Here is a 22118-nt window from a genome sequence, read left to right as displayed (position 1 = left end):
AGCAACAAGATGAACCGTCAGTTGTCCATACACAAAACAATCCCCGGCAACGGCGCCAAAAACTTGGTGCGCGAAATTGTGAACAATACTTTTCACAACTCTCATAATCCCCGGTAATGAACCCCAAAAACTTGGTGCTCAATACCTTGGCATAAACACAACTTCGCACAACTAACCAGCAAGTGCACTGGGTCGTCCAAGTAATAAACCTTACGCGAGTAAGGGTCGATCCCACGGAGATTGTTGGTATGAAGCAAGCTATGGTCACCTTGTAAATCTTAGTCAGGCAGACTCAAATGGGTATAGGTAAAGCATAAAGATAAAGATAGAGATACTTATGTAATTCATTGGTAGGAACTTCAGATAAGCGTATGAAGATGCCTTCCCTTCCGTCTCTCTGCTTTCCTACTGTCTTCATCCAATCCTTCTTACTCCTTTCCATGGCAAGCTTATGCAAGGGTTTCACCGTTGTCAGTGGCTACCCATCCTCTCAGTGAAAAGGTTCCTATGCTCTGTCACAGCATATGGCTAATCACTGTCGGTTCTCGGTCAAGGAATAGAATCCAGTGATTCTTTTGCGTCTGTCACTAACGCCCCGCTGCTAGGAGTTGAAGCACGTCACAGTCATTCAATCATTGAATCCTACTCAGAATACCACAGACAAGGTTAGACCTTCCGGATTCTCTGAATGCCGCCATCAGTTCTCGCCTATACCACGAAGACTCTGATCTCACGGAATGGCTGGCTCGTTTGTCAGGCGAGCACTCGGTTGTCAGGCGATCAACCATGCATCGTGTATCAGGAATCCAAGAGATAAACACTAGAGCCTTGGTTGCTTGTAGAACAGAAGTGGTTGTCAGTCACTTTGTTCATGAGAGAATGATGATGAGTGTCACGGATCATCACATTCATGAAGTTGAAGAACAAAGATATCTTGGACAAAGAACAAGCGGAATTGAATAGAAGAACAATAGTAATTGCATTAATACTCGAGGTACAGCAGAGCTCCACACCTTAATCTATGGTGGTAGAAACTCCACTGTTGAAAATACATAAGAACAGGGTCTAGGCATGGCCGAATGGCCAGCCTCCCAATGAAGAACTAGATGTCCAAAGATGATCTAGAGATCTAAAGTGATCAAAATGTCAAATACAATAGTAAAAGGTCCTACTTATAGAAAACTAGTAGCCTAGGGTGTACAGAGATGAGTAAATGACATAAAAATCCACTTCCGGGCCCACTTGGGTGTGCTTGGGCTGAGCAATGAAGCAATTTCGTGTAGAGACTCTCCTTGGAGTTAAACGCCAGCTTTTATGCCAGTTTGGGCGTTTAACTCCCATTTAGGTGCCAGTTCCGGCGTTTAACGCTGGAATTTCTGAGGGTGACTTTGAACGCCGGTTTGGGCCATCAAATCTTGGGCAAAGTATGGACTATCATATATTGCTGGAAAGCCCAGGATGTCTACTTTCCAACGCCGTTGAGAGCGCGCCAATTGGGCTTCTGTAGCTCCAGAAAATCCACTTCGAGTGCAGGGAGGTCAGAATCCAACAGCATCTGCAGTCCTTTTCAGTCTCTGAATCAGATTTTTGCTCAGAACCTTCAATTTCAGTCAGAAAATACCTGAAATCACAGAAAAACACACAAACTCATAGTAAAGTCCAGAAAAGTAAATTTTAACTAAAAACTAATAAAAATATACTAAAAACTAACTAAATCATACTAAAAACATACTAAAAACAATGCCAAAAAGGGTACAAATTATCCGCTCATCAGCTCACTTAGCCTTATATACATATCCCTACCTTTACCTCAGCCCCATTACAACCCTGAAAAGACCTTATGATGTTTGCAATAGTATACTAAATATTTGTTGATTGGTTAGATGAAGAACAAAGTTTTAGAAAGCATGATTAGAGAAGAGTAGAGAGATTGACCCGAGACACTTGAGAGATTTGAGCGTATATACACTACCAGTGAGGGTTCAATGCTTGATTCTATGTTCCCTGCTTTCATGAGCTATCTTCTTACAAGTTTACTTGTTTTCACTGTATGATTTGAATTAGTGAAATCTGATTTATATTTGTCTTGGAGAACTTATTTATTTTTAACCAAGTAGGTAGAAACATTTTTGCATGTAGTTGCATTCATATAGATATGTTGCATCTCATACATCCTACCATTCCTCTTCATCTTTATAGTTTCTCTTGAGCTTAGCATGAGGACATGCTATTGTTTAAGTGTGGGGAGATTGATAAACCACTATTTTATGGTTTATCTTGTGCTTAATTGAGTGGATTTTATCAACTCTTTACCCACTTATTCATACTATTTGCATGTTTTACAATTCCTTCCCAGAATTTGTTCTATGATTGAAAACATGCTTCTTTGGCTTTTATTTTCTTTTATTTAATCCTCTCTTATTACCATTAGATGCCTTGATATGTGTGTTAAGTGACTTCAGGGATTACAGGGCATGAATGCCCCAGAGGATGGAAAGGAAGCATGCAAAAGTGGAAGGAATACAAGAAGTTGAAGAAATTGCTAAGCTGTCCAGCCTGACCTCTTTGCACTCAAACGACCATAACTTGAGCTATAGAGATCCAAATGAGATGGTTTCAGTTGCGTTGGAAAGCTAACGTTCGATGCTTCACAACGATATATAATTTGCCATAGCTGCCCCGACGCCAGGCGACGCGAACGCGTGGATCACGCGGCCGCGTGACCTGGCAGGAACACAACCCACGCTAACGCGTGGACGACGCCTCTGTGTCACTCTTCCGCAACTTGTACGGACCAAAAAGCGCTGGGAGTGATTTCTGGGCTATTTTTGACCCAGTTTTCAGCCCAGAACATACAGATTAGAGGCTATAAAGTGGGGGAATGCATCCATTCATAAGGAACCTTTCATAATTCACTTTTTATGTTTTAGATGTAGTTTTTAGAGAGAGAGGTTCTCTCCTCTCTCTTAGGATTTAGGTAGGGTTTTTAGAAATTAGGATTTAGGACTTCTCTTAGTTTTAAGAGTGACTCTCAATCCCAGGTTCAATGTTCTTTTACTTTATATTTATCTCTTACTCTCAGATACTTTAATGCTTGCTTGTATTAGTTATGTTGCCTATTTGGCTTATGCTACATTCATGTTATGATTTTCTTATTTAATGTTACTTGAGATATTTTGGTTTAATATTGTCTTCTTTTATTTATGCCATTGCTTATTTCCAATCTGAAGATATTTTCATTCCAGTAGAATTAATTTACTTTTCTCTCTTTGGTCTTGGTTAAGAAATCAGTAACTCAGGAGTTATCTTAGCTCAACATAGTTGATAACTGTTATCTTTGCCGATTGAATTGAACTTCAATAATCCCAACCTTTTCTTAGGAAATAAATAGGATTCGAAGGTCAAACTAATTAGTCCCTTGACTTTTCTTTGCTTTAGCAAAGGTTAACTAAGTGGAATTAAGATTCAACTTTCATTATTATTGTTTAAGAATAACTAAGTCTGGACTTCTAATTTCTCATACCTTGCCAAAAGTTTACTTTATAGTATTTATTTATTTTAATTGTCATTTAAATTACTTGTCATACTTCTTCCTTAATTCCAAAACCCCCAATTTTACCTTTTTCATAGCCAATAATAAGAACATACCTCCCTGCAATTTCTTGAGAAGACGACCCGAGGTTTGAATACTCGGTTATCAATTTCAAAGGGGTTTGTTACTTGTGACAACCAAAACGTTTGCACGAAGGGATTTCTGTTGGTTTAGAATCTATATCTACAACGCAACTATTTTTGTAAAATTCTTTACTAGCAAAAATTCTAACGTCAGTGCGCGATCTGCAGAATTTCAGAAGTCACTGGCAGAGTTTCTAGGCCGGATTTCAACCCAGTTTTCGGCCCGGAATTATAGATTAGAGTCAGGGAACATGCAGAAATGAGGGACACAATTCATTCTACACAATTTTTAGTTTTAGATCTGGATTTACTCCTCCCCTAGGTTTTTTCAATCACTTGACATTTATAATTAGGATTTTTGGAAGACTTTGCTTTGTAGCTTTTGAGAAGAGGCCACCTCCGGTACTAGTCATTATACTTTGCTATTTGATTTTTACTTATTCTTCCATATTCTTAATCCCCCTAGAGTTGACATTGGCTTATTTTTGCAAGTTATTAATATAGATTATTTTTATTTTTAATTAATCCTTTTCATTATTATTTATCATGTCTCTTTTTAATTCCCTTTCCTATGTTATGAGTTCTATGTTCACAATGAGCAAGTAGCTCCTTTACTTGATGGGGAGTTGATTGAAAGGAACCCTTGAGTTGGGGTACTTAAAGGAGAAATTATAATTGAGCTCATTGTTGGAATGCCCTCTAGTCACTGACACAAATCCTTTTCAATGAGCGGATTGGGACTTGTGAATAGAAATAGCAATCCAACTTGTTTGACTCTCCCTTACCTAGTAAGGGGTAACTAAACAGAGCAATCTTCAATTATTAATTAATCTTAAGAGTACTTCAACAAGAATAGGGCTTCCAACTAATCTACTCCCAGTCAAGGCTTTTATTTAGAATTAATTAAATTCTCTATTTTAGTTTCCTGTTATTCAACTCAACCATTTTTGAAAACATCTGATTGATAAAATAGCACATCTCTCTGCAACTCGTTGAGAGATGACCTGGGACTTATACTCCCAGTATTTTAATTTAAATTTTGTGACAACCCTTCTAAATTGATAAGCGAATTTTCGGTTGGTTAAGGACTCTACTTGTAACGCATTTCTATTAATAATTTCTTAACCCGCCAATTTCTGCCACGTCAGCGGCATTTGCTCCAATGCTTCAGCAAAGGGTATGTTGATCTAGAGCTTTTTAAAGATTTTTAGGAATCTAGAGAACTGGCTATCTTTCCCATCCTTCCTTAGCCTTTGTGGGTAGGGTGCTTGTGGCACATAAGGCTTTAGGACTTGCTTTGGTAAGGATGGTGTAGAGGTCTTTTCTTCCTTCCTGATTTCAGGTTCCTTTGCACTTTCTTCCTCCTGGTGGCTTTGACTTGGGGGTGTTTCTTCCACAACTTTTCTGCTCCTGAGTGTTATGGCCTTGCACTCCCCCCTTGGGTTAGCCATGCTGTCACTAGAAAAGGTATGTGTGGGCATAGGTATTTGCTTAGACAAACTCCCTACTTGTGCTTCCTATTTTGAAATTGATGCCCCTTGATTCTTCATATTGGACCTGAACTCTTCATGGTTAGCATCTATCTTTCTGTCAGTCTATAACTGTCTTTCTAGAATAGTGGAGATAGTCCCTGTCAATTGTGTTGACAATTGAGCTATAGCTGCCTCCAAATTTGAGAAACTGCTGCTAGTTTCACATGGTTGCATGGTGGGGGTTGATGCATCTTGGTGGTGGTTGTTATGTGTTTACTGTGTAGGGTGATATGATGTGTTTTGTGAGTTGTGATAAGGTCTATTGTTGCTTGATTGGTGGTTAGAGTTATGGTTGTTGTGATAGTTAGAGTAGTATGGTTTATGGTCTTGTTGGTTTCCCCATCCAAAATTTGGGAGGTTCTTCCAACCTGGGATGTATGTATTAGAGTTTGGGTCATATGATGGTCTAGAGGGATTGTTCACATAGTTTTCCTGCTCCCATTCACATTCATCTTCTAGTGCATCTTTTTCTTGCGGTGGTGCTTGAGCTTGGACAGCTGAGACTTGGCTTGCCTCCACCTTCTTTGTTAAGGCTGCTAATTGTGCTGCAATTGCTTTGTTTTGTGCCAACAAGGCATCCATAGAGTTGAGTTCCAGCACCCCTCTCTTTTGAGCTCTTTCTGAAGAGTAGCAGTACTCATTTTCAGCTACAGTTTCAATAACATCTATGGCCTCTCCAATAGTTTTCTTCTTGTTGAGTGAAACCCTTGAAGAGTGGTCCACAGCCTTCTTTGCTTCATATGATAGCTCCTCATAGAAGATGTGTAGTTGAACCCATTCATTGAACATCTCCGGAAGGCATTTCCTCGTCAATTCTTTGAACCTCTCCCAGGCCTCATAAAGTGTTTCACCATCTTACTGCGTGAATGTTTGCACCTTAGTTCTCAACCTATTGACTCTATGTGGTGGGTAGAATCTTGCTAGGAACTTGTTTACAACCTCTTCCCAAGTGGTCAAGCTCTCCTTGGGGAATGATGTCGCATATCCTCAAGAATGTAGTGAGATGTTGATTTGGGTCCAACTGGGCACCCCCTTCATATGAACAATTATTCTAGAAAAGTGTGATGAGTTGAGGTTTCAACTCAAAGTTGTTAGCATGAATTGTTGGCTTCAGAATGCTGTTGCCACAGTTTCCTGGATTTGGGTTGATGTAGGAGCCTAAGACTCTCCTCTCTTTCCCAATATGATTTCCAGCTTCCTCTTCAACATGGTTATGTATCTCTTCCTCCATATTAGTTCTCAGATCTTCCTCCACTACTTCCTCTCAAACTATGCCTTTGCCTCTTGCTTCCCTCCTTAATCTAAGGAAGGTCCTCTCAGGTTCACTATCGAAGGAGAATGAAGTTTCTCCCCTTCTACCTGTCATACATTCAGCAAATAGCCAGCAGAGTATAAGTGAAGTGAAAATTCTTGTTGAGGTTAGTGGTTAGCTTGGTTGACGCGATTGATCAAACAGTTAATAGAGTAGTAAGAAAACTAAAAAAAATATAAATAATGAACGACTAAAATGATTAAAGCAAAATAAAATAAAATAGGAAAAAGAAAAGAAAAGGACAAGGAACTAGAAAGGAAATGACAGAGTAATTAAAATGCTTAATCTAGCTCCCTGATGAGCGGATAATTTGTACGCTTTTTGGCATTGTTTTTAGTATATTTTTAGTAGTTTGAGTTGAGTTTTTAGTATATTTTTATTAGTTTTTAGTTAAAATTCACTTTTCTGGACTTTACTATGAGTTTGTGTGTTTTTCTGTAATTTCAGGTATTTTCTGGCTGAAATTGAGGGACCTGAGCAAAAATCTGATCCAGAGACTGAAAAGGACTGCAGATGCTGTTGGATTCTGACCTCCCTGCACTCGAAGTGGATTTTCTGGAGCTACAGAAGCCCAATTGGTGCGCTCTCAACGGCTTTGGAAAGTAGACATCCTGGGCTTTCCAGCAATATATGATAGTCCATACTTTGCCCAAGATTTGATGGCCCAAACCGGCGTTCAAAGTCACCTTCAGATTTCCCAGCGTTAAACGCTGGAACTGGCACCTAAATGGGAGTTAAACGCCCAAACTGGCATAAAAGCTGGCGTTTAACTCCAAGAAGAGTCTCTACACGAAAATGCTTCATTGCTCAGCCCAAGCACACACCAAGTGGGCCCGGAAGTGGATTTTTATGTCATTTACTCATCTCTGTAAACCTTAGGCTACTAGTTCTCTATAAGTAGGACCTTTTACTATTGTATTTAGATATCTTGGTAGCTATCTTTTTTCCATAACCATTTATGGCATCCAAGGCCGGAGAAACCTCTAGAAAGAGGAAAGGGAAGGCAAAAGCTTCCACCTCCGAGTCATGGGAGATGGAGAGATTCATCTCAAGGGTGCATCAAGACCACTTCTATGAAGTTGTGGCCTTGAAGAAGGTGATCCCCGAGGTCCCTTTTTCACTCAAAAAGAGTGAATATCCGGAGATCCGACATGAGATCCGAAGAAGAGGTTGGGAAGTTCTCACCAACCCCATTCAACAAGTCGGAATCTTGATGGTTCAAAAGTTCTATGCCAATGCATGGATCACCAAGAACCATGATCAAAGTGTGAACCCGGATCCAAAGAATTGGCTTACTATGGTTCGGGGGAAATACTTGGATTTTAGTCCGGAAAATGTAAGGTTAGCATTCAACTTGCCCATGATGCAAGGAGATGAACATCCTTACACTAGAAGGGGCAACTTTGATCAAAGGTTGGACCAAGTCCTCACTGACATTTGTGAAGAGGGCGCCCAATGGAAGAGAGATTCAAGTCAAGCCCATGGCTAGAGGATGGTTGGAGTTTATCCAACGCTCAATCATTTCCACTAGCAACCGGTCCGAAGTTACTCTAGACCGGGCCATCATGATTCATAGCATCATGATTGGAGAAGAAGTGGAAGTTCATGAGGTTATAGCCCAAGAACTCTATAAGGTGGCGGACAAGTCCTCTACCTTAGCAAGGTTAGCCTTTCCTTATCTCATTTGTCACCTCTGTTATTCAGTTGGAGTTGACATAGAGGGAGACATCCCCATTGATGAGGACAAGCCCATCACTAAGAAAAGGATGGAGCAAACAAGAGACCCCTCTCATCATGAAATCCCTGAGATGCCTCAAGGGATGCACTTTCCTCCACAAGACTATTGGGAGCAACTGAACACCTCCCTAGGAGAATTGAGTTCCAACATGGGACAACTAAGGGTGGAGCACCAAGAACATTCCATCCTCCTCCATGAAATTAGAGAAGATCAAAGAATCATGAGAGAGGAGCAACAAAGACAAGGAAGAGATATTGAGGAGCTCAAGCACTCCATAAGACCTTCAAGAGGAAGAACAAGCCGCCATCATTAAGGTGGACCCGTTCTTTAATCTCCTTGTTCTTTATTTTCTTGTTTTTCGAAAATTTATGCTTTATGTTTGTCCATGTTTGTGTCTTATGATCATTAGTGTCTTAGTGTCTATGCCTTAAAGTTATGAATGTCCTATGAATCCATCACCTTTCTTAAATAAACAATGTTCTTAATTGAAAAAGATAAGAATTGCATGAATTTTGAATTTTATAACAGTTTAATTATTTTGATGTGGTGGCAACACTTTTGTTTTCTGAATGTATGCTTAAACAGTGCATATGTCTTTTGAATTTGTGGTTCATGAATGTTGGCTCTTGAAAGAATGATGAAAAAGGAGACATGTTACTGAGGATCTGAAAAATCATAAAAATGATTCTTGAAGTAAGAAAAAGCAGTGAATACAAAAAAAAAAACGAAAAAGAAAGAGAAAAAGAAAGAAAAAGAAAGAAATAAAGTTGTGATCCAAGGCAAAAAGAGTGTGCTTAAGAACCCTGGACACCTCTAATTGGGGACTCTAGCAAAGCTGAGTCACAATCTGAAAAGGTTCACCCAATTATGTGTCTGTGGCATGTATGTATCCGGTGGTAATACTGGAAGACAGAGTGCTTTGGGCCACGGCCAAGACTCATAAAGTAGCTGTGTTCAAGAATCATCATACTTAACTAGGAGAATCAATAACACTATCTGGATTCTGAGTTCCTAAAGAAGCCAATCATTCTGAATTTCAAAGGATAGAGTGAGATGCCAAAACTGTTCAGAGGCAAAAAGCTAAAAGCCCCGCTCATCTAATTAATTCTGATCTTCATAGATGTTTTTGGAGTTCATTGCATATTCTCTTCTTTTTATCTTATTTGATTTTCAGTTGCTTGGGGACAAGCAACAATTTGGTAGCGTTTGGTGGAGAGACAGAGACAGAAAGACTGAGACTGAGAGACAGAGATTAAGAGACAGGGATTGAAACAAATCTCAGTATTCTGTTTGGTGCAAAATGAGAGACAGGAATTGAAATAAGAATGAAACTCTAATTTAATTTGCACAAAGGGTAAAATTGGAATTAATTAATTGAAATGAAAGTATTTTAGGTATAAAATGTTATTAAAGTTTCAGTCTCCATCTCTAAAAATTTCAGTCCCCTGTGTCCCTACTTTTTGGAGGTACTGAAATACTGAAATTTTGGAGACAGAGACAGAAATTTTAGTACCAGTCTCTGAACTAACAAACACAATATTGAGTCTCAGTCTCTCAGTCTCTGTCTCAATACCTGAAAACAAACGCTACCTTTAAGTTTGGTATTGTGATGAGCTGATAATTTGTACGCTTTTTGGCATTGTTTTTAGTATGTTTTTAGTAGTTTGAGTTGAGTTTTTAGTATATTTTTATTAGTTTTTGGTTAAAATTCACTTTTCTGGACTTTACTATGAGTTTGTGTGTTTTTCTGTGATTTCAGGTATTTTCTGGCTGAAATTGAGGGACCTGAGCAAAAATCTGATCCAGAGACTGAAAAGGACTGCAGATGCTGTTGGATTCTGACCTCCCTGCACTCGAAGTGGATTTTCTGGAGCTACAGAAGCCCAATTGGCACGCTCTCAACGGCTTTGGAAAGTAGACATCCTGGGCTTTCCAGCAATATATGATAATCCATACTTTGCCCAAGATTTGATGGCCCAAACCGGCGTTCAAAGTCACCCTCAGATTTTCCAGCGTTAAACGCCGGAACTGGCACCTAAATGGGAGTTAAACGCCCAAACTGGCATAAAAGCTGGCGTTTAACTCCAAGAAGAGTCTCTACACGAAAATGCTTCATTGCTCAGCCCAAGCACGCACCAAGTGGGCCCGGAAGTGGATTTTTATGTCATTTACTCATCTCTGTAAACCTTAGGCTACTAGTTCTCTATAAGTAGGACCTTTTACTATTGTATTTAGATATCTTGGTAGCTATCTTTGTTCTTATGCTATCTTAGATCATTGGGAGGTTGGCCTCACGGCCATGCCTAGACCTTGTTCTTATGTATTTTCAACGGTGGAGTTTCTACACACTATAGATTAAGGTGTGGAGCTCTGCTGTACCTCGAGTATTAATGAAATTACTATTGTTCTTCTATTCAATTCCGCTTGTTCTTTGTCCAAGATATCACTTGTTCTTCAACTTGATGAATGTGATATCCGTGACACTCATCATCATTCTCACCTGAACGTGTGACTGACAACCACCTCCGTTCTACCTTAGATTGGGTGAATATCTCTTGGATTCCTGATACACGATGCATGGTTGATCGCCTGACAACCGAGTGCTCGCCTGACAAACGAGCCAGCCATTCCGTGAGATCAGAGTTTTCGTGGTATAGGCAAGAACTGATGGCGGTATTCAAGAGAATCCGGAAGGTCTAACCTTGTCTGTGGTATTCTGAGTAGGATTCAATGATTGAATGACTGTGACGTGCTTCAAACTCCTGAAGGCGGGGCGTTAGTGACAGACGCAAAAGAATCACTGGATTCTATTCCGGCCTGATTGAGAACCGACAGATGGATAGCCGTGCCGTGACAGGGTGCGTTGAACATTTCCACTGAGAGGATGGGAGGTAGCCACTGACAACGGTGAAACCCTTGCATAAGCTTGCCATGGAAAGGAGTAAGAAGGATTGGATGAAGACAGTAGGAAAGCAGAGAGACGGAAGGGAAAGCATCTTCATACGCTTATCTGAAGCTCTCACCAATGATATACATAAGTATCTCTATCTTTATCTTTATGTTTTATTCATTCATCATCTATACCCATTTGAGTCTGCCTGACTAAGATTTACAAGGTGACCATAGCTTGCTTCATACCAACAATCTCCGTGGGATCGACCCTTACTCGCGTAAGGTTTATTACTTGGATGACCCAGTGCACTTGCTGGTTAGTTGTGCGGAGTTGTGATAGAGAGTTGAGATTGCAATAAGCGTACCATGTTGATGGCGCCATTGATGATCACAATTTCGTGCACCACTCCCCAATCAATTTAGTAATTGTCAAATTCAAACCAATCTCCGGCAACGGCACCATAAAACTTGATGACCGGAATTCACACCCCACAAAATTTTTTATTATGAATCCGTTCTCTTGGCAAGTGATGAGCGGATAATTTATACGCTTTTTGGCATTGTGTTTAGTATATTTTTAGTATGTTTTAGTTAGTTTTTATTATGTTTTTATTAGTTTTTAATTAAAAATCACATTTCTGGACTTTACTATGAGTTTGTGTATTTTTCTGTGATTTCAGGTATTTTCTGGCTAAAATTGAGGGGCCTGAGCAAAAATCTGATTCAGAGGTTGAAAAAGGACTGCAGATGCTGTTGGATTCTGACCTCCCTGCACTCGAAGTGGATTTTCTGGAGCTACAGAAGCCCAATTGGCGCGCTCTTAATTGTTTTGGAAAGTAGACATCCTGGCTTTCTAGAAATATATAATAGTCCATACTTTGCCCAAGAATTGATGGGCCAAACCGGCGTTCCAAATCAGCTTAAGAATTCCTGGCGTTTAACGCCGGAACTGGCACAAAAGTTGGAGTTAAACGCCCAAACTGGCACAAAAGCTGGCGTTTAACTCCAGGAAAAGTCTCTACACATGAAAGCTTCAATGCTCAGCCCAAGCACACACCAAGTGGACCCCGAAAGTGGATTTTTACGTCATTTACTCATTCTTGTAACCCCTAGGTCACTAGTTCACTATAAATAGGACTTTTTGCTATTGTATCTTCACCTATGACACATTACACGTTTCATACTGTATCTTCTACGGCATGAGTCTCTAAACCCTATGGTTGGGGGTGAGGAGCTCTGCTGTGTCTTGATGAATTAATACAATTACTACTGTTTTTCATTCAATCACGCTTGCTTCTATTCTAAGATAGCACTTGTTCTTCAACCTGATGAATGTGATGATCCGTGACACTCATCACCATTCTCACCTATGAACGTGTGCCTGATAACCACCTCCGTTCTACCTTCGATTGAGTGTGTATCTCTTGGATTCTTAATCAGAATCTTTGTGGTATAAGCTAGAATCCATTGGCGGCCATTCTTGAGAACCCGGAAAGTCTAAACCTTGTCTGTGGTATTCCGAGTAGGATTCAGGGATTGAATGGCTGTGACGAGCTTCAAACTCGCGAGTGTTGGGCGTTAGTGACAGACGCAAAAGAATCACTGGATTCTATTCCGACATGATCGAGAACCGACAGATGATTAGCCATGCTGTGACAGAGCGCGTTGAACATTTTCACTAAGAGGACGGGAGGTAGCCATTGACAATGATGAGACCCAACATACAGCTTGCCATGGAAGGAGCCTTGCGTGCATGAAGAAGAGGACAGTAGGAAAGCAGAGATTCAGAAGATATAGCATCTCCAAAACCTCAACCTATTCTCCATTACTGCAAAACAAGTATTTATTTCACGTTCTTTTACTTTTTACAATTAAATCTGAGAATTATTGATATCCTGACTAAGAGTTACAAGATAACCATAGCTTGCTTCAAGCCGACAATCTCTGTGGGATCGACCCTTACTCACGTAAGGTATTATTTGGACGACCCAGTGCACTTGCTGGTTAGTTGTGCAGAATTACAAAAGTGTGATTGTGATTTCGTGCACCAAGTTTTTGGCGCCGTTGCCGGGGATTGTTCGAGTTTGGACAACTGACGGTTTATTTTGTTGCTTAGATTATGAATATTTTATTTTTGTGGTTTAGAGTCTTTTATTTGAGTTTAGTTTTATATTTTAAGTTTGGTGTTTTCTTTGTGTTTTCCTTTAAATTTTCGAAATTTTGTGTTTGATTTTCAAAAAAAAAAAACTTTAAGTTTGTTGTCATTTTGTTGTTTTTCTCTTTCCTCATTAAAATTCAAAAATCAAAAAAATATCATTTTTTTGTTTTACTCATACTTTTCGAAATTTTGCATAAATTTTCAAAATCATATCTTTTTTTTAGTCAAGTCAAAATTCTATTTTCAAAAATTGATTTTTTTAAAATCTTTTTCAAAAATAGTAAAAGAATAAAATAATATCCACATCATCTCCCGTTCTCCATCATGGACCTAAGTGGAATTGAGCAGTCCAGAAGGACTCTGGGGTCATATGCCAACCCCACTACAGCTGCATATGGGAGTAGCATCTGTATACCTCCCATTAAAGCAAGAAGCTTTGAGCTAAATCCTCAACTCATTATCATGGTACAGCAAAATTGCCAGTATTCCAGTCTTTCACAGGAAGAACCTACTGAGTTCTGGCACAGTTCTTACAATTGCTGACACAATACGTGAAAGAAGTGGATCAGGATGTCTACAGATTGTTACTGTTTCCATTTGCTGTAAAAGATCAAGCTAAGAGGTGTTGATAACCAACCCACAGCAAGCATAAAAACATGGAGACATTTATCAGACAAATTCCTGAATCATTTTACCCTCCAAAAGGATGACACAGCTAAGGCTGGACATCCAAGGCTTTAAACAAGGATAATGAATCCCTTTATAATGCCTGGGAGAGGTATAGAGGTATGCTAAGGAAATGCCCCTCTGAAATGTTTTCAGAGTGGGTACAGTTAGACATCTTCTACTATGGGCTTACAAAAAAGGCTCAGATGTTTTTAGACCACTCAGCTGATGGATCTATACACATGAGAAAAACGATTGAAGAGGCTCAAGAGCTCATAGATACGGTTGTTAGAAATCAACATCTATACTCAAGCAGTGAGTCCTCTATAAAAAGAACTGGCAGTAACTACTGATCCTAATCCTCAGGAACAAATTGTTGAACTTAATCAACAATTACTCCTGATGACAAAACAATTAGCAAAGTTTAAAGAGATGCTCCAAGAAACTAAAAATGCTAACCAGAATATGGAAGCACAATTGAATCAGACAAGACAGTAGCTATCTAAACAGATAACAGAAGAATGCCAAGCTGTTAAATTAAGGAGTGGGAAGACATTGAATGTATCAACTCAAAGCAGCAGAAAGCCAAGAAAGGAACAACTGACAGAGGATAACCAAACCACTGCCCAAATTTCCTCTGAGGACAGTAAGAGCCCAGAAAGGAATTCTTCTGGCGATCAAACGCCAGAAAAGGGGGAAAAGTTGGCGTTAGACTCCCATTCCTTGCCCAGTTCTGGCGTTCAAATTCCAGAAAAGGGTGGAAAGCTGGCGTTAAATGCCCATCCTGCACCCAGTCCTGGCGTTCAAACGCCAATGAGATCAACACCTGAGATGCTGATAGTACCCCTTTAAGAAGGCTTCTCCAACACCTCTGTAGGGAATAAACCTGCAGCAACTAAGGTTGAAGAATATAAAGCCAAGATGCCTTATCCTCAGAAACTCCGCCAAGCGAAACAGAATAAACAATTTGCCCACTTTGCAAACTATCTCAGGACTTTTGAAATAAAGATTCCGTTTGTAGAGGCACTTGAGCAAATACCCTCTTATGCTAAGTTCATGAAAGAGATCTTAAGTCATAAGAAGGATTGGAGAGAAACTGAAAAGGTGTTTCTCACTGAAGAATGCAGTGCAGTCATTCTGAAAAGCTTACCAGAGAAGCTTCAAGACCCAAGAAGCTTTATGATACCATGCACATTATAAGGTGCTTGTACCAAGACAGCCCTATGTGACCTTGGAGCAAGTATCAACCTGATACCTACAACCATTATCAGAAAGCTTGGGTTGACTGAAAAAGTCAAACCAACCCGGATATGTCTCCAACTTGCTGACGGCTCCATTAAATATCCATCAGGCATGATTGTCAAGGTTGGGCCATTTTCCTTTCCCACTGACTTTGTAGTTCTAGAAATAGAGGAGCACAAGAGTGCAACTCTCATCCTAGGAAGACACTTCCTAGCAACTGGACGCACTCTTATATATTGATGTACAAAAAGGGGAAGTGACCCTGAGAGTCAATGAGGATGAGTTCAAGTTGAATGCTGTCAAAGCTATGTAACATCCAAACACATCAAATGACTGCATGAGCACTAATATTATTGACTCTTTGGTGGAAGAGATCAATATGACTGAGAGTCTCGAATCAGAGCTAGAGGACATCTTTAAAGATGTTCAGCCTGATCAGGAGGAACCAGGAGGAAATAAAAGAACCTCTGAAAATTCCTCAGGAAGAGGATAAGCCTCCCAAACCTGAGCTCAAACCACTACCACCATCCCTGAAGTATGCATTTCTGGGAGAAGGTGACACTTTTCCAGTGATCATAAGCTCTGCTTTAAATTCACAGGAAGTGGAAGCACTAATTCAAGTGCTAAGGACACACAAGACAACTCTTGGATGGTCCATAAGTGATCTTAAGGGCATTAGCCCAGCAAGATGCATGCACAAGATCCTATTGGAAGATAATGCCAAACCAGTGGTTAAACTACAGAGGCGGCTAAATCCAACCATGAAGGAGGTGGTGCAGAAAGAGGTCACTAAGTTACTAGAGGCTGGGATTATTTATCCTATTTCTGATAGCCCCTGGGGTGAGCCCTGTCCAAGTTGTCCCCAAGAAGGGAGGCATGACAGTGGTCCATAATGAAAAGAATGAACTGGTTCCTACAAGGACAGTTACAGGGTGGCGTATGTGTATTGACTACAGAAGACTCAATACAGCCACTAGAAAGGATCATTTTCCTTTACCATTCATAGACCAGATGCTGGAAAGACTAGCGGGTCATGTTTATTACTGCTTTTTGGATGGCTATTCAAGCTACAATCAAATTGCAGTGGACCCTCAAGATCAAGAGAAAACAGCATTCACCTGTCCTTCTGGCGTATTTGCTTACAGAAGAATGCCTTTTAGTCTATGCAATGCACCTGTAACTTTTCAGAGGTGCATGCTCTCCATCTTCTCTGATATGGTAGAGAAGTTCCTGGAAGTCTTCATGGATGACTTCTCAGTATTTGGAGACTCATTCAACTCCTGTCTTGATCATCTAGCACTTTTCCTGAAAAGGTGCCAAGAGACTAACCTGGTCTTAAACTGGGAGAAATGTCACTTTATGGTGACTGAAGGAATTGTCCTTGGACACAAAATTTCAAGCAAGGGGATAGATGTGGATCAAGCCAAGGTGGAGGTGATTGAAAAATTACCACCACTTGCCAATGTAAAGGCAATAAGAAGCTTTCTGGGACATGCAGGATTCTACAGAAGGTTTATAAAGGATTTTTCAAAAATTGCAAAACCTCTAAGCAATCTGCTAGCTGCTGACACACCATTTGTGTTTGACACAGAGTGTCTGCAGGCGTTTGAGACCCTGAAAGCCAAGCTGGTCACAACACCAGTCATTTATGCACCAGACTGGACATTAATATTCGAACTAATGTGTGATGCCAGTGACCATGCTATTGGTGCAGTGTTGGGACAGAGGCACAACAAGCTTCTGCACATCATTTATTATGCTAGCCGTGATCTAAATGATGCACAGAAGAATTACAGAACCACAGAAAAAGAGTTACTTGTAGTGGTTTATGCCATTGACAAGTTTAGATCCTATTTAGTAGGATCAAAAGTGATTGTGTACACTGACCACGCTGCTCTTAAGTACTTACTCACAAAGCAGGATTCAAAACCCAGGCTCATAAGATGGGTGTTGCTTCTGCAAGAGTTTGATATAGAAATAAGAGACAGAAAACGGACAGAGAACCAGGTAGCTGATCACTTGTCCCGAATAGAACCAGTAGCTGGGGCGTCCCTCCCCTCTACTGAGATCTCTGAGACCTTTCCAGATGAGCAACTCTTTGCCATTCAGGAAGAACCATGGTTTATAGATATTGCAAACTATAAAGCTGTGAGGTTCATACCCCAGGAGTACAGTAGGGTGCAAAGAAAAAAAATTAATTTCAGATGCCAAGTACTACCTATGGGATGAGCCATATCTCTTTAAGAGATGTGCAGACGGAATGATCTGCAGATGTGTACCTAGAGAGGAAGCACAAAGGATCTTATGGCATTGCCATGGATCACAGTATGGGGGACATTTCGGAAGTGAGCGAACAGCCACTAAAGTCCTCCAATGTGGCTTTTACTGGCCTACTCTCTATAGGGATGCCCGAGAGTTTGTGCGTAACTGTGACAGTTGCCAAAGAGCTGGTAACTTGCCTCATGGTTACGCCATGCCTCAACAAGGGATCTTAGAGATTGAATTGTTTGATGTATGGGGTATTGACTTCATGGGTCCCTTCCCACCATCATACTCAAACACTTATATTCTAGTGGCAGTAGACTATGTATCTAAATGGGTAGAAGCAATTGCCACACCCAATAATGATACCAAGACTGTGCTGAAATTCCTCCAGAAACACATCTTCAGCAGGTTTGGTGTTCCCAGAGTACTAATCAGTGATGGGGGCACTCATTTCTGCAATAAACAGCTGTACTCTACAATGGTCCGATATGAAATTAGCCACAAAGTAGCAACTTCGTATCATCCACAGACAAATGGGCAAGCTGAAGTCTCTAATAGAGAGTTAAAAAGAATCCTGGAACAGACTGTAATTGCCCGTAGAAAGGACTGGGCAAAGAGCTTGGATGATGCTCTGTGGGCATACAGAACAGCATTCAAGACTCCTATAGGAACCTCTCCATACCAACTTGTGTATGGCAAGGCCTGTCATCTGCCTGTGGAACTGGAACATAAAGCCTACTGGGCAACCAGATTCCTAAACCTGGATGCTAAGTTAGCTGGTGAAAAAAGATTGCTCCAGCTAAATGAGGTAGAGGAATTCAGACTCAGTGCCTTTGAAAATGCAAAATTTTATAAGGAAAAGGCAAAAAAGTGGTATGACAAGAAGTTGTCATCCAGAGTCTTTGAGCCAGGACAAAAAGTTCTGCTCTTCAACTCTAGGCTCAGACTATTCCCAGGAAAACTGAAATCCCGGTGAAGGGGCCCGTATGTGATTACAAGAGTGTCACCATATGGATATGTTGAGCTTCAGGATATTGATTCTGACAAAAAGTTCATTGTTAATGGACAGAGGATCAAACATTATCTTGAAAGCAATTTTGAGCAGGAATGCTCAAAACTGAGGCTTGAATAAGTCTCAGTAAAGGTCCAGCTAAAGACAATAAAGAAGCGCTTGCTGGGAGGCAACCCAGTCATTAGTAAGTTATTTGTTTTATTTAATAAAAGTTTGATATATATTCTTCAAGGTTGATCATCGAAATTGAAGGAATTCACAGAGTTACAGAAGGATTCAGTGAAAAAAGCAGAGAAAATGAGCTTGCTGGCAAGAAAATGCCAGAAAAGGGCACTCTGGGCGTTAAACACCAGAATGGATACCATTCTGGGCGTTAAATGCCAGAATGGATACCATTCTGGGCATTTAACGCCAGTAAAGGCACCATTTTGGGCGTTAAACGCCAGAATGGGCACCATTCTGGGCGTTTAACGCCGAAATTACAGCATCCTGGGCGTTCAGCAAAATGCTCAGTGATAAAGGGGTTTCTGGCGTTTAACACCAACCAGGGTGCCTGGCTGGGCGTTAAACGCCCATAATGGCCACCAATTGGGCGTTAAACGCTAGAATGGATACCATTCTGGGCGTTTAACGCCAGAAAGGCAGGGGAAGGAGATTTTTCTTTCCACTTCAAATTTTTTCACACTTTCATGTTTTGACCCATAATTTTCTACATAAACATGTTACAATTTTTCATCATTCACCCTCAAATTTCAAAAATCCAACATTTTTCTAAATTATTTCTCAAATCTTTTTCAAATCCTTTCCAAATCTTCTTCAAAAACTCAAGTATTTTCTCAAATTCTTTCCATATCTTCTCAAATCTCTTTCAAAACTTTCGAAATCCCTCCCCCTCCCTTATAAATACACATTCGGCCATCCCCCTCTCTTCACCATTCGAATTTGCTTCTCCTCCTCTCTCTCCCATTTCCTTTCTTTTGCTTGAGGGCAAGCAAACCACTAACTTTGGTGTGCTTTTCCGTGATCACTAAGCTAAGGCTCATCAAGACCATGGCTCCCAAAGGAAAACAAACCAATTCAAGAGGCAAGGAAGAGAATACTCCAAAGAATCTTTGGAGTCAAGAGAAGTTCTTAACCAAAGAACATGCAGACCATTACCACAAAATAATGGGTCTAAGGTAAGTGATCCCGGAAGTTAAATTCGATCTGAAAGAAGACGAATATCCGGAGGTCCAAGAGCAAATTCGAAATAGAGGATGGGAAATTCTAGCCAATCCCGAGACAAAGGTTGGAAGAAACATGGTTCAGGAATTCTACTCAAATCTGTGGCTAACAGATAAGCAGAGAATGACTGGAACTGCTTTCCATACCTTCAGAACCATGGTCAGAGGGAGAACTATTTACTTCCATCTGGACAAAATAAGAGAGGTCTCCAAACTGCCTCAACTACAAGATGATCCTGAATCCTTTAATAGGAGAATGGTGAGAGCAAATAAGGAGTTGGATCAAGTTCTAGAGGACATATGCCTCCCTGGAACTAAGTGGATAACCAATTCAAAATGTGTCCCAAACCAACTCAAGAGGGGAGACCTCAAACCAGTTGCAAGAGGTTGGCTAGACTTCATTGGGCGTTCTATTTTGCCCACTAGTAACTGTTCTGAGGTCACTGTCAAGAGAGCAGTGATGATTCATTGCATTATGCTGGGAAAAGAAGTGAAGATTCATCATCTGATTGCTTGTGAGATTTACACAATTGCAAACAAGAACTCCACTGAAGCCAAACTGGCTTACCCAAGCTTAATCTCTTTGCTATGTAAAGATGCTGGGGTGAGGATGGGAGTAGATGAATTCATCCCAATTGAACATCCAATCACCAAGAAGTCAATGGAAGGACAAATGCAAGATAACTCTATCAAAAGGAGGGTGCAGGAATTCCTCCTTGAACTTCCTGAATTTGACTACTGGGCCCGCCTAGAAGCATCTGTTGCCAAGCTGCAAGATGCTTGATGAGCGGATATTTTATACGCTTTTTGGGGGTAATTTCATGTAGATTTTAGCATGTTTTAATTAGTTTTTAGTTAAATATTATTAGTTTTTAGGAAAAAATCATATTTCTGGACTTTACTATGAGTGTGTGTATTTTTCTGTGATTTCAGGTATTTTCTGGCTGAAATTGAGGAAGCTGAGCAAAAATCTGACTTAGGCTGAAAAAGGACTGCTGATGCTGTTGGATCCTGACCTCCCTGCACTCGAAATGGCTTTTCTGGAGCTACAAGAGTCCAATTGGCGCGCTTTCAACGGCGTTGGAAAGTAGACATCTAGGGCTTTCCAGCAATATATAATAGTCCATACTTTTCGCGAAGATAGACGACGTAACTTGGCGTTGAACGCCAAGTACACGCTGCTGTTTGGAGTTAAACGCCAGAAACACGTCATGATCCGGAGTTGAACGCCCAAAACACGTCATAACTTGGAGTTTAACTCCAAGAAAAGCCTCTACTCGTGGATAGCTTTAGTCTCAGCCCCAGCACACACCAAGTGGGCCCCAGAAGTGGATTTCTGCACCAATTATCTTAGTTTACTCATATTCTGTAAACCTAGGTTACTGTTACTATTTAAACAACTTTTAGAGAATTATTTTGTACCTCATGACATTTTCAGATCTGAATTACATACTTTTTGACGGCATGAGTCTCTAAACTCCATTGTTGGGGGTGAGGAGCTCTGCAGCGTCTCGATGAATTAATACAATTACTTTGTTTTCCAATCAAACACGCTTGTTCTTATCTAAGATGTTCATTCGCGCTTAATTATGGAGAAGGTGATGATCCGTGACACTCATCACCTTCCTCAATCCATGAACGTGTGCCTGACAACCACCTCCGTTCTACATCAGATTGAATGAGTATCTCTTAGATTCCTTAATCAGAATCTTCGTGGTATAAGCCGGATTGATGGCGGCATTCATGAGAATCCGGAAAGTCTAAACCTTGTCCGTGGTATTCCGAGTAGGATTCTGGGATTGAATGACTGTGACGAGCTTCAAACTCCTGAAGGCTGGGCGTTAGTGACAGACGCAAAAGAATCAATGGATTCTATTCCAACCTTATTGAGAACCGACAGATGATTAGCCGTGTTGTGACAGAGCATAGGAACGTTTTCACTGAGAGGATGGGAGGTAGCCATTGACAACGGTGACACCCTACATAGAGCTTGCCATGGAAGGGACCTTGCGTGTGGGAAGAGGATTTCAAGGAAAAGTAGAAATTCAAAGGACAAAGCATCTCCAAAACTCCAACATATTTCTCATTACTGCACAACAAGTAACGCTTTTATTCTCTTTTAAGTTCCCAATCTAATAATTCCAACTGATAATTTTAATTAATATCCTGACTAAGATTAATAAAATAAATATAGTTCGTTTCAACAAAAATAATCTCCGTGGGATCGACCCTTACTCACGTAAGGTATTACTTGGACGACCCAGTGCACTTGCTGGTTAGTTGTGCGGATTGTAAAAAGTGTGATTGCAATTTCGTGCACCAAGTTTTTGACGCCGTTGCCGGGGATTATTCGAGTTTGAACAACTAAAGGTTTATTTTATTTCTTAGATTAGGAATAATTTA

Source organism: Arachis stenosperma, chromosome 5 (genome assembly GCF_014773155.1).
Source record: "Arachis stenosperma cultivar V10309 chromosome 5, arast.V10309.gnm1.PFL2, whole genome shotgun sequence".
In the NCBI taxonomy this organism is placed as follows: Eukaryota; Viridiplantae; Streptophyta; class Magnoliopsida; order Fabales; family Fabaceae; genus Arachis; species Arachis stenosperma.
Note: the sequence above shows the minus strand (reverse complement) of the source record.